The sequence below is a fragment of the Artemia sp. Qi Xiang Cuo genome, chromosome 3 (genome assembly GCF_049724085.1).
Source record: "Artemia sp. Qi Xiang Cuo chromosome 3, ASM4972408v1, whole genome shotgun sequence".
Taxonomy (NCBI): domain Eukaryota; kingdom Metazoa; phylum Arthropoda; class Branchiopoda; order Anostraca; family Artemiidae; genus Artemia; species Artemia sp. Qi Xiang Cuo.
This window is the reverse complement of record NC_142796.1, coordinates 29210813-29225150: the sequence shown is the minus strand read 5'-3', so window position 1 is coordinate 29225150 and position 14338 is coordinate 29210813.

The window sequence follows — 14338 nt, the reverse complement described above, 5'->3', positions numbered from 1 at the left end:
GACCAGATATTTTGGGAAACTCTGACAGTGTGCGACTGAAAAACAGACCGCCTGTTTGAAAGACAGGATTTGAAAATGATACAAATCAATAGCCCGTTAGAACTTTTTATTCCTTATCTCAAAATGATATTTTGAAAATTAAAACACTAAAAACTGAAAATTTCAAAACGGACTAACTCAGAAATATAGCCGTTTTTTTTTTTTTTTTTTTTTTTTTTGGCATGCAGTTTGTCACCATAATGACTTCGTTTCAAATTAGTACTAACACTACAATAAACAAACATAAACAAACACAATAAAGAAACAAATAATACAATAAACAAACAAAAACAAAGAAGCTGGCCAATTTAGAAGTCGCCTTTCATTTGTTGAATTTTACTAAGGACATTAAATTGGAACCCTCAGGGTATGTTGTTTTGGACACTGAACTAAATCAAAAGACACTATGCGGAGCCGAGGTTGTCGAAAGTGCGTACCTGCAATATCTCCCGAATGGCTAATAACATCAAGTTGAAACATGTGAGGCTTATTGAGGGGAATGTTAATACTGTTAAAACAAACCAAAAGACACTATGTAAATCCAAGGTATGAAAATAGTGCACCTGCGATATCTTAGGAAAGGTTAAGAAAACTCAGTTGAAACTTCCAGGGCATGTTGGATGGGATGGTCGATTAATGTTTGTCTATACTCAAGCTTGTAACATGATGGGTGTCAGAAGGGCTTCAGCCTTATAGATGGCCAAAGATTATGCAGATTTTCAGTCCATTTATTTGAACAATATACCCCAGATTCATCCATCAAAAGTTTTATGGCAAAACTAAAATCAAAATCTGTTGCAAAATCGTATCTTAAATGTAAATAGCAAGCCAAAATTTGGGTCTTTAAGAAGAAAAAGGGAGAAAAATCATAAATGCCACTTTATTAAACAAAAAAAAAGAAAAGCTGTTTCAATTAGAAACGAACTTAGCCAGAAAAATAATTTTCCCAAAAGTAGTTTTCAAGGAAATAGGAAGAGCTATATTAAAGCAAGAACAAATAAAAATGAAGTCAATTTACAATTGAAGCTTACAACAAACACAAATCACTATCACCAAATAAATAAAACCCAAACCGAAAAGAAACTGCAATGAATGATTAATTCAAACTGAAAACGAACATAAACTATCACAGAATGGTTTAGGGCTCATGTCCTTAAACCTTCTAATGATCAAAATATCATTGGCGCTTTTCTGAAAGCAAAATATATTTTTAACGTTTTCTCCTTTATCATAGGCGGCGCAATAGCGCTGCCTAAGTAAACAACGATATGGGCAAAATGTATTATTTTTTTTTGGTCTTAGGCCAGGGCTCTTCGTATCGAAGGACTTGTCATAGAAATTTCAAAAAGGGATAATTTGATTGGAAATTGAAACGGCTAGTGTCCTTTTCAATAGTCGAAAGTGATTGAAGGGCAGCTAACTCCCCTCCCATGACCACCATTTCCCCAAACACATACAATCAAAATTTTGAGATAGCCATTTTGTTCAACTTAGTTCAAAGGTCTGGAAAATATGTATTTGAAATGACACCCCCCCTCCAGTCCTCAGGGCAAGGGTTGTAAGTTATGCCCTGGGGGCATTTAAGGTTTATGTAGAAAGGGCAATTTTATAAACTTCGGAGATGGCTCATCGGATTTCTAATAAGAAGTTTTAGTGCCCATTTTGAGATTCAGAATGATCGGAACGTGGATACCCCTCCCCACACACACACCTCGTATTTTTTTGAAATGCATCTGATAGAAATTTTGAGATGGCCATTTTTTGTCTTACAAACTTAAAAAATATCTCATTCGATTGGAAATTGAAAGGGCTAGTGCCCTTTTTAATAGTTAAGAGCGATTGGAGTGCAGCTAACCCCCCTCCCACGCCCATCATTTTCCCTAACACATCCAATCAAAATTTTGAGATGGCCATTTTGTTCAACCTAATTGAAAGGTCCGGAAATTATGTCTTTGAGGATGACAACCCCCCCCCTCCTAGCCCACAGGGCAAGGGTTATAAGTTATGCCCTGGGGGTATAGAAGGTATATATCGAAAGGTTGATCGTAGAAACTCTGGAATGGGCTCATTGAATTGGAAATCAGATGTTATAGTGCCCTTTTTAAGAGTGATTAGAGAATGGGTACCCCCCGTCCCACACCTTGTTTTTTTCCGAAATGAATCTGATAGAAATTTTGAGATGGCCATTTTTTGTCGTAGAAACTTCAAAAAGAGCTCATTCAATTGGAAATTGAAATGGCTAGGGCTCTTTTTAAGAGTCGAAATTGATTGGAGGACAGCAACCCCCCCCCTCCCACGCCCACCATTTCCTCAAACACATCCGATCAAAATTTTGAGATTGAGATTTTGTTCAACGTAGTTTAAAAGTCCGGAAATTATGTCTTTGAGAATGACAACCCCCCTACAGCCCTCAGGGCGTGGGTTGTCAACTATGCCCTGGGGGCATATAAGGTATGTATAGAAAGGGGGATCGTATAAACTTCAGAGGGGGCTCAATGGAGTGGTATCAAAAGTTTTCTTCAAAAAGAGCACATTCAATTGGAAATTGAAAGGGCTAGTGCTCTTTTTAATAGTCGAAATTGATTGGAGGGCAACTAACGCCCCTCCCACGCCCACCATTTCCTCAAACACATCCTATCAAAATTTTGAGATTGAGATTTTGTTCAACGTAGTTGAACAGTCAGGAAATTATGTCTTTGAGAATGACAACCCCCCTACAGCCCTCAGGGCAAGGGTTGTCAGCTATGCCCTGGTGGCATATAAGGTATGTATAGAAAGGGTGATCGTATAAACTTCGGAGGGGGCTCATTGGAGTGGTATCAAAAGCTCTAGTCCCGTTTTTAAGATCCAGAGTGATCAAAGGGTGTATACCCCCCCCCACACCTTATATTTTCTCGAAATGAATCTGATAGGAATTTTGAGATGTTCATTTGTTGTCTTGGAAACTTCAAAAAGAGCTCATTCGATTGGAAATTGAAAGGGTTAGTGCCATTTTTAATGGTCGAAAGTGATATCAGGGCAACTAAACCCCCTCTCACGTCCACCATATCGCGAAACCCATCAAATCCAAATTTTTAGATAGCCATTCTGTTCAAAGTAATTAAATGGTCCGGAAATTATGTTTTTGAGGATGACAATCTCCCCAGAGCCTTCATGGCAAGGTTGTAAGTTATGCCCTGGGGGCATACGAGGTATATATAGAAAGGGTTATCTTATAACCTTTGAAGGGGGTAAATTGGACTGGCAATAAGAAGTTCTAGTGCTTTTCTTAAGATTCAGAGTGATCAGAGGGTGGATATCCCCCCAGAATTCATCTGATTTTAATTTTGAGATTGCCATTTGTTGTCGTAGAAACTTCGAAACAGTTCATTCGATTGAAAATTAGAAGGGCCAGTGCCCTTTTTCATAGTCGAAAGTGATTGGAGGGCAACCAACCTCCCTCCCATGCTCACTATTTCCCAAAAATCCAATAAATATTTTGAGATAGCCATTTTGTTCAACGTAATTGAAAGGTCCGGAAATTATGTGTTTGAGGATGGCTAATAAAATTCGGAGGGGGTTCGTTGGGTTGATTGTCAGAAGTTCTAGTGCCCTTTTTAAGATTCAGAGTGATCGGAGGGGGGATAACCCCTCCCCCAAACCTCAAGACCAGAACACAATTTGCGCTTTACTGAAAACAAAATACGTTTGAAATGTTTTCACATTTCTACTTTCATAAATGAAAAATTATCAAAACCTTAACGAAGAAATGTCAGTATATGTCAATTTAACTGACAATCCACGTTCATTTTTTTGTTTTTGTTTTTCAGTAAAACACAAATTGTGTACTGGTTTTGGGGGTTATTAGCCCTACTCATGTTAATTTTTACTCGTTCTGAGTTTGACTAGGCTATTTATTGTAATTTCTGTTTGTTTTGAGTTTCATTTATTTCTTGATAGTGATTTGTGGTAATTTTACGCTTGGAAGATTATTTGACTTCATTTTGCTCAAACTTGACTTAATGGAGCTCTTTACTTTTCTTTGAAAAACTCGTCTTGAGGAAAAAGTTTTTTAAATTAATGACATTAATAAATCCAAAATTGCTGAGACTTTGAGGAACGAATATGAATAGATATTAATCTGTTAATATACCTTCATTAGTTCTTTTCAGTAGTTTTGGCTATTACGGTGATAGTCGTTCTTTTTTATGTTAATGTTTTGACAAACAAAATCATACAGCTCAAAATAAAAACTCCAGTTTTTTTTTTCTACAGGTTCTTATATATCTTTAATGTTTGGAATCTTTTCTGTCTTACATATAGGAGCCTAACTTTTATTTTATTCACTGACTTTCGACGAGTACTGAATTATAGAGTAAGCCACTATACTGACTTTGGGTCGTGATGCTAGCAAGCTGCTAACTCGAGTTTAGATTCAAAGGAGCACGGACCTGGTTGCTAAATGTCTGACTTTAGTGAGGACCATCGTCGTCACCCGGGCTGTATTCAGTGTTTTTGCTTGTAGAGAGGGGGAACAAAGAACTTTAAAAAACGCATCAAAAACATTTTTATATGTATTTTTTGCGTTTTGATGAGTCTTTCAAACAATCGGGGTCAAACCACCCTCCCCCTTCTCCTGGATAGGGTCCTAGGCATGGGCGCCCATATGGGGGGGTAGGGGTGCTCCCGCCCCCCTGGCTGAATGATGCTGCCTTGTTTTTATATTTTTGTTCTGCGATTTCTATTATATAGCATTAAAAGTGCTAATTAGATGAGGTTTGCCCCCTCCCCTAGAATTCAGCTTATGGGCGCCCATGGTCCTAGGCTGTCACCTACACTAATTTCTACATTTATCAATTATTGGTCTATATTACTCTATATTGCTTTTTGCTGATTTTCATAAGAACAAGTAAAAACCCTGGGGCCAGGTTACCCACATAAATTTTCAGGAGGATGAGTTAGCCTGCTGATATTTTTATATTGGGGCAAAAGTTTGAAAATCAGCCATTTTTGAAATACAAATTTCCTTATTTTTGCGGATTGTAAAATTACTACATTTATTGCATGTGCTTGTAGGGGGGGGGTTGACAGCCGCTCCACTGTGGGTGGTAATGTACCATGGACAATAATTGCTATTTACAGTACTAAAAGAAGGAAAAAAGGAAATAAAATGCACGATGGTATATCTACTCCTGGCCTAATTTCTTCGGAGTAATTGATTTTTAAAATAGTGAGAGAGGGTTTTAGATCCTTAATAAACGTGTCGTAGTCCCAAGATTCTATATTTTCTTCGTAGTCTTTCAGACAGCTTTGGTAGAGTTCTCCATATTCTACATACAAGAATTGCCAAGTGGTAACCCAAAAAGGCTTAGGCACCCAAACCCATTTAAGCGTCTTTATGGTTTTAGTTTGCTTAGGATAATACAAATGCGCTAATTTACTTTTAACACACATTTCCGTAAGAATGTCAAAGCCAGCAATTATGAGTGTAATGTTAATTTATGTGGAGTATATATTTGGAATATATTATATCTTTGGAACTTCAATTAGAATCGTTGTTGTGGAAAAATTACTGGAAAAATTTGTAGAAAGTTACTGGAAAAATTGGATTGACAAAGGATTGACTGTTTGGGAATAAAAAAAAACAATTTGACACATCTGGAAAGACGGCAGGATGCTAAACAAATAAAGGGCAGTTGGGAAATGACAGAAAGTGTGGAAAGATGTTTAGCGATCTTGTGTTAATCTAACAAGACTGCAGATGTTTACAACTGGACACGCCATTTAGGGAAAACTAACTCTGACAATGAAATCGAAAGCAAAACTTGTTCCTTTTTAATGTGTAAGTTAAATTGATTAAGAACTGTCAAATGACTAGCATTTCACGAGGAGCCTACCCTTAAATATTCCTAAGGAAAAAGGACCCTAAAAATCTGTTTATACCAGACAAAATGTATTTGCATCCAGGACGATTTACACATTTATTGTTTTGGCCTCTGACGATCCCACAAGTTTTATTAATTAGGCTCCAAAGGTCTGCTATATGCCACCAAGTAGTCCCCGAAGCCGCGCCACGCCGAAATTACGGCGGCGAATGTGTAATTCAGTATCGGCGGCGGCGCGCCGCCAGGCGCGCCGAATTTTTTTTGGGGGCGCGCCGCCGTTTTTAGCCGGGGGGCGCCCCACGGCGCGCCGATTTTTCTAATTAAAAATAATTATAAAAATTCCACTTCACCAAGCACGTTCAACCTCGATTTTAGTAAGGATTTTTAAATGGTTGGCTAAAAACATACAAGAACAATATGACAAAACAAAAATTTTTGGGGCCGTGCGGAAAGTGTTTATGTTCACCGTCGATCAGACCAAGTAGAATTCTCATTTCTAGCCACTAGACCCAGGGAAACCTATGTTGTGTTTATGTTTAACATCGCATTGTTCCTATAAAATCCCGTGTTTAGTCATTTCCTTCTTGTTAAAGATTTGGGATAATGTGTGTATAGCTTTCAAAGTTTGAAGTCCAAACATCTTCTTTTCATGAAATACGTACAAAAAGGAAGTGAAAAATCAACAACAAATGACAACAGCAAAGAAACACTGTATACAATCAGATACCTTGGCTTAACAACACCAACAATTTTAAATCAGCGGTTACATCACTTCAGTTACAATTGATGTAACAAAAGTCAGTTTGTTCACTCTGCCTGGAGCCATTGATCTTTTTGCAGTCACTATCAGTCCTTTCGTGCTAAAAAGCCGTTTATCTGGGCCACATGTGGCTGGTACAGCCAGAACTTGACGAGCGTAAACTGTCACTCGCGGGATCTGATACTATTACTGTACCTTGGGGTCCCACAGAATGCCGTAAATGGGCTTCTTCTTTGTATCTGCTGAAATAAGTTGTTTTATAAGGGAGAACAAACCTGCACCTTCACCATAGGGCTCCTGCGCACTACACTACAGGAGGAACTAAACTGCACCTTTACCCTCTTTTCTTATCAACACGGAATAACCCTCCGAAATTCTTTTCTGAAAGAAGAGGTCAATATATAACGTTTCAAGTCAAAGTTTAGGGCTACTTCAACTTCAGTGTGCTATGCAAACTGCGGAAGAAAATGTAATTCTTTACTATAGATATATTTCTATACTAGCTCTAGATAATCTACTAAATGGGAAACTACCGTAAATCAGCATCGATAAATAAATGAAACCCAAAACGAACAAAAATAACAATAAATAACTGAGTCAAACTCAAAACGTCCAGAAATTAACATAAGTTGTGCTCAAAACCCCTATGCCTTCCCAAGGCCAGAACATAATTTTAACTTTACTGAAAAAATATAAATGTTTTTACTTTTATAACTTTAATAAATGAAATAATATTAACATTTTGATTACTAAACATCAGTATATGTATATTAAACTGCAATGCATATTCATTTGTATTTTTGTCAGTAAAGTTCAAATTATGTTCTGGCCTTGGGAAGGCATAGGGGTTTTGAGCCCAACTTATGTTAATTTCTGCTCGTTTTGAGTTTGACTCGGTTAGTTATTGTAATTTCTGTTCGTTTTGGGTTTCATTTATTTATCGATGCTGATCTGTGGTAGTTTGATGCCTGGTAGATTATTTGATTTTATTTTTGCTCATTTTTGGTTTAATGGAGTTCTTTACTTTTCTTTAAAAAAACTTATTTTTTGGAAACAGTTTTTTTAATTAATTTATGTTCTTTTTATATTGACATAGTCTTTTCAGGGAAAAAGAAAATCATACTTTAAATCTTTTTGTTTTTTTAAGAATTTATATTTTGGCCTGCTATTTGTATGCTGGAAAACAATTTTCAGAAAAATTTAACAACATAGACCCTTATAAAAATCTGGAAACGAATAATAGTGTTTAATTTAGTTTCATACCTCCTCTAGTTGACCTGAAATGGAAAACTTGATAACATTCGCAAACAAATTTGTTTACTTTCTTTGACAGCTTGGATACACTTACGCTATTTTGATTTGGTCAAATTTTAAGATCAGAAGAAGCCCTGAAAGTTTGAACATAATACCCTAAGTCGTTCTTGGAATACTGCTGAGATGCCTCATTGGGAATTAGCATTAACACAGTGCATTTTGATTTAATCTTAAGGCAATATTTAGTTTTTAAACATAAAGGCAAATGGGAGGGTGGTGGTGGGAGGGGGATTAGTTGCACTCCAATCACTTTCGACTATGAAAAAGGACATCAGCCCTTTCTATTTTCAATCGAATGAGCCCTTTTCGAAGTTCCTACGACAACTCCTTTGATACGAAGTGCCCTGGTCTAAACAAAAACAACAGCAAAAAAATGATACATTATATCCATATCGATCTTTACTCTAAAAATATCTAGCCTTCCAATCACTTTCGATAATTAAAAAGGGTACTAGGCTTTTCGACTTCCAAACTAATGATCCCTTTTTGAGTTTCTACGACAACGCTTTCTATAAACACCGTATATGCCCCCAGGGCATAAATTACAACCCTTATTCTAAGGGCTGTGAGGGTGGTTGTCATCCTCTAAGACCTAATTTCCAGAACTTTCAACTACGTTAAACAAAATGGCTATCTCAAAGTTTTGATTGTATGTGTTTCGGGAAATGGTGGGCGTGGAAAGGGTGTTAGTTGCCTTCCAATCATTTTCGACTATTAAAAAGGGCACAAGCCACTCCAATCTCTAATTGAATGAGCCCTTTTCGAAGTTTCTTCGATATGAAATGCCCTGGTCTAAAGGAAAAAATAATAAATAATACATTGTGCCAACATCGTTCTTATATACCTCCAGGGCATAACTAAAAAACCCTTGCCCTAAGGGTTGTGGGGGAGTAACCTCCTCAAAAAACATATTTTCTCTCTGGAAATCAGTTACTCTGAACAAAATGGCTGTCTTAAAATTTTGATTGGATGTGTTTGGGGAAAGGGTGGGCGTGGAAGGGGTGTTAGCTGCCTTCCAATCACTTTCGACTATTAAAAAGGGCACTAGTTATTCCAATTTCCAATCGAATGAACCCTTTTTGAAGTTTATACGACAACTCCTTCGATACGAATTGCCCTGGTATGGAAAAAAAAAAAAATAAATAATACATTGTGCCAACATTGTTCTTTACTTAGACATTTCGATTGCGCTGCCTATGACAACATCCTGAATTGCCTAATGCTCTTTTACCTACCTCTTTTCATCCGAAAAATCAGAAAGAAAAATGAACAGAATTTTAAAGGGGAAGGTAGAATGTTTGTTTCAAGAAAAATTTCTTCTTCTCCTTCCTATGAACCGATATACATGGCGAGCCCAAGATGACAGGATTTATTTTTAAGAAACAGATTAGCCGGGATGACAGTTGAAGCCCGGAGGTCGATATCGATAACCAAAAAAGACAAAAAAACGGCGGCATATTAGTGACGCCGTCGCCGATAGAATCAGCGGCGGCGTCAGCGCGCTGATGCAAGCTCGGCGGCTTCGGGGTCTACCACCAAGCATAGAAGGAATGGTCTTTATGCCGGGAATTATAAAAAATTTCATTTTTTACGAAGTGCTTGTTACAAATACGAGTTGTGCAATGACCCCTCAAACACTCTAAAAGACTTAAGTGTCATTTGAAATTCTATCTGTACTAAAAACCATCTGTATTTTAAGGACTTGGCCAATGTTTGATTTGTAAATAAATAAAAAAAGAGAAAGAAATAACAGTTACAGGAAATAGCAGACATATCTTAAAATAAATACATCTTAGTTTAACTTTACAACTTTTAAATAAAATCTGTTTTTGGTCAAGCCTTTCTCTTTTGACTGTATTTCGTTCAAAATCTTAGGAAATTGAAGCTTAGATACGAGTTTTCAATTTTAAATCAAATTTACCAACTGATTTTTTATGTATTTGGAAAGAATAATTTGAAACGGAGGAAAATATTGACGCGAATCTTTTTCAAACGGATTGACTGTTCAAACTTTTAAAAACGTCGTACACTGTTTTCAGTAAACTGCAAGCAGCACTCTACTAGTCCAGTTCTTATTTGTAGTAATTTATATTCATTTTAATTTGTAGTTAATTGCTCATCTAAAAGCTGTTAGTTTTAGGTAAAATTTATTCATTTGTATTATATTTCTATTCGTTTTAGTTCGTTTTCTATTCGCTGTATGGCTTAACTTCTGCCTGTTTTCGGGTTTTATATGATTCTTCACTTATCTGTGAAATACTTTTTTTTCGGAAGATATTTGTCTAGATTTGTTTCTGTTTATTTTTGTATTTACATAGTTCTATCATGGTTGAAATTGAGAACTTTGCAGTTTTTTCTTGCTTCTTTGCTAAAAATTTTGCAGTGTATATAGGTTTGAATTGTAAAGGTATTTAGGTTTGAAATTTAGGTAAAATGTTCATTGGGATCCTCTTACCCCAAGAACTTGCGGAGGTGAGTTTTAAGCTATTTGCAAGAGATTAACCTTCTTGGTCCTTTTTTAGGCCCTGTTTTTGGGCTCACCTACATTTCTTCTATTTTTATTTTGTGTTGGGGCCCTCTTGACCCTAAGACTTGAAGATCAAAAATTTCGGCTCAATAATAAGAAATAAAATTTCTAAGAAATATTCTCGACTCCCATATTGAGCCTAGTTTTTGGGCACACACCCCCAACCTACAAATATGTTTGTACATTAGGGTCTCTTTTTCCCAGAGAGCTACGGGTGTAAGTTTACAACAGGCCTGGGACAAAAATATTTTGAACTATTTTAGAGCCCAACATTACTCCTTACAACAGAAATCCCTGAAAGCTTATAGCTGGTCAGAATATAATAATAATAATAATATAATATATATTGAAAACCCGTCGTATACAATAAATGTACAATGACAGAGTATACATAAAATACGAAAAGAGGGAACAAAACGATAATAATAACAACAAAAGCAACAACTTCTTAAATAGTACACAAAATAGTACGAAAAGTGGAAACTGAAAGATAGCATACTCAAAGATTACAACAGAAACAACAACTTCTTCGAAAATAGCAACAAAGACAACATCTTTTGAAAGGAGAAAAAAAAAGAAAAAAAAAGAAATAAAGTAATAAATAAAAAGGGAAATAAAATGGAAAATTAAACAAACTAACGTACCCACTCATGCTTTGGAATTGCTAGTTTTGTTTTTTGTCGGCTAATAAGGGTCTGAACAGCTAGATTTGGGTCCGATAGGTTATAGCGCCAAATCAGAAAACTATTTTTTGTCCAAGGTTGCAATTTTAGTAGGTACTTTGCAAAACGGAAAAATACAGAGCGGATTTTATACTTTTCACGTTTTGCCAATAAATTCCAGAAAGGGGTCACATATAATATATGTGGCAGAGCGGTAGTGTTGTAAATACTTGCCAGTAGTGGACGGTTAAATCTCGGAGTGGATTTAACAATCAAAGCATAGGAGCTGGATATTCGCCGTTCAAGATGTGAGATCAGGAGGGAATGTGTAGACTGTAATGAGGAACCTAGTGGCAGCTCCAGATGTACTATTTTATCAACTGGTTCTACTGAACAATCACCTAGTGTGATATAAGTAGGAGGGTCATTCTTCCAATTATAAAGCAAAACTTCCAACTTTTGGGAGTTAAATCTCAGACCGACTTTCTCGTAGTTGGACTGCAGACATGAGAATATTTCTGAAAGGTGGTTAAGCGTCCGACTGAGATTCAGCGTGTCATTGGCATAGCACACTAGGGAGATGTCAATGGAACTGAGAATGCATGATGAAGGACAGCTGTCTTGAGGTACAATAATGTAGTTATTGAAGAAATTGGGGGATAAAACTGCTCCCTGACGGGCACCTTTATGGACTGGTATCAAAGCTGACCGTGGGGCTGGCGGAAGGCCTTTGTCGGGAGGGAGCTTGAGTCGCACGCGAAGGTGAGAATAAATATCATGGAAAGCCCAGATGATATTTGAGTTCACTCCTCTTTTAGCTGAATTTAGCAACATATGTGCATGAATCAATGAATCAAACGCTCTCTGCAGGTCTAAGCCCCCGATCACTAGACTTTCTCCTGATTTGTGTGCATCCAGGAGTGCATATGCAACGACATGGAGCGCTTCCGCACAACCAATGCCGTGTTGGAAACCGAATTGTCTTGGTGGACTACAACACAGTTTTTCAAACTCATCTACGAATAAAAGTTCAAATAACTTGCAGAAAGTGGTAGCAACCGTGATTGGACGGAAAGAGGAGCATTGCATGGTAACTTTTCTTTATATAAAATTAAAATTCTTTGATAATTTGTGGGTCTTATTCTTGGGAACCAGTGCCCGCTACCTCAGAATTTGTTTTTATATTAGCGCTCTTCAGCCCAGGGATTTATGAATATAGTTTCATTTGGGAAAAACAGTTTCTTGGTGCTTTTGTAGCCTTACTTTTTTTTAAATATAATATTGTCTGTTTTTACTGCATTAGCCCCCCCCTTTGGACAAGGAGCTTACAAATTTAAGTTTCAAGCCGTTCCAAAAAAAATTGTTTACCCTTTTCAGGTCCATTTTTGGGTGAGTTTCGCCCTCCAGCCACCTTTAGCCCTTAAAAAGAGCACTATAAACTTCAGTTTCTGATGAGCCTCTTCTCAAGTTTCTCAAGTTCTCTACTGCCAACTTTTTTAAGGAAAAAGTGAACGTGTTCTAGCTTTTTCAAAGATCCTTAATTTCAGTGAAAAAAAAAATGACAAAAAATAGTTAAGCAAAATCCGCAAATTGACTCAGTCAACAAACGTGCAAATTCCTGACTAGGGGCGAAACAGAGCGAAGTCCTTACGCAGTGCAAAAGTGATGTACCCTAGTTTAAGTTAAAAACAAATTCAGTTTTGACTAGGTGCAGATATATGTTAAATCCCCACTTGATACAAAAATGAGCTATTTCCTGACTTCGTGTAAAAACGAGCCAAGTCCAAGCTGCAAACTGAATCGCAGGAGATCGTAAAGGTTCGCACGCCGCATCTTTTTTTTTAAGCTAGAATTAACCAAGGATTTTCGATTTGTATCATTCGAGAATCAAAAGGATCCAGTGGACTTTAATACATCCCCCAGCCTAACTAACTATCCCCCAGCCTTTCTAACTTTCATTAGAAAGAAAGGCATACTGCAGCTTGTTTGAACTGGAATCCTGCTTAGATTTCCAATCTGCATTGGTAATCTGTATAAAATACAATATTTTGTGATATTAAGCAGAACTGAAATAATCTCCTTCAAACGCAGATTTTAAAATCTTAATCCCCTTTCTAGAATTTTGGTGTTCCACCTACATGGCAAAGTGTGTATGCACTCATGCTGAACATTACTGAAGAAGCTAAAAACAATAAGAATAAAAGGTAATCAGGCTCAGACTAAATATTTGAAATGGCTTTGGCCCTAACACCATTCATATAGAATACCAGAAGCCCATGGATATGGATATCAAGAGGTCCAAAGCACAAATAATGATTATCCCAGTAAATGTAATAGATTTCTGACAGACAGAAAAAAGAAAAATTAACAGCCCCTGTCAAAAGCGGTATGCAAAATTTGGTGACATTGTCGCCTGATCTTGAGCAGCTTAAAGAGGAAGGGGTCTTGTCGACCCTCTATCTGGTATTTCCTTTAAGAATTTATGACGGAACAGACACTCATTCAGTGTCGGATGTCGGAGAATTTTCATGTCCTCTTTTAAGGAATTTAATGGTTTTCTAAGAGAAACCGGAATGTCAAAAGCTCATTACACTTTTCTTATTTCCAATGAAGTTTGAATTATTAAATGATTTCATTGTAAATCTTGATTTCTGCAGGGCCATACCCCCTTTTCCTAAATTTTGGATTTTTTAGGTGGTGGGGGGGATTAATCTAATTTTTCCGTCGAGCGACTTCACTTACAATAGTTTAAAGGTGATTTTCGTCCTACGGTAAACACAGCTGGCTTGCGAAGAGAAGCCAAGCATAGCAAAGACATTCACGTTTGTGTTCATTAAAAAGCTACTGGATTTCCAAACTAAAGTATTAAAATTTTTAGTTTTGAAACAAAACCTAATTCGCATGTTCATTCGTCTCATATTGCCAGTTCACGGTTGCGGCATTCACCGCTATCTAGTATTGAATTGGCTTTAAGAGTTGGGCGTTTTCTGGCGATACTTGCTTTCAGTATTTTCTAAGGAACTAAGCACAGCTAAAACCCCAAGCTTACCCTTTTCTTGGGAGAACATGCTGGCAATAAAGTAAGATTAGCAATACACTATCCAATTCCTTCGAAAACACCGGGTTTAATAAAAATGAATACTAATACCACACTGGCTCGATGATATTAAAA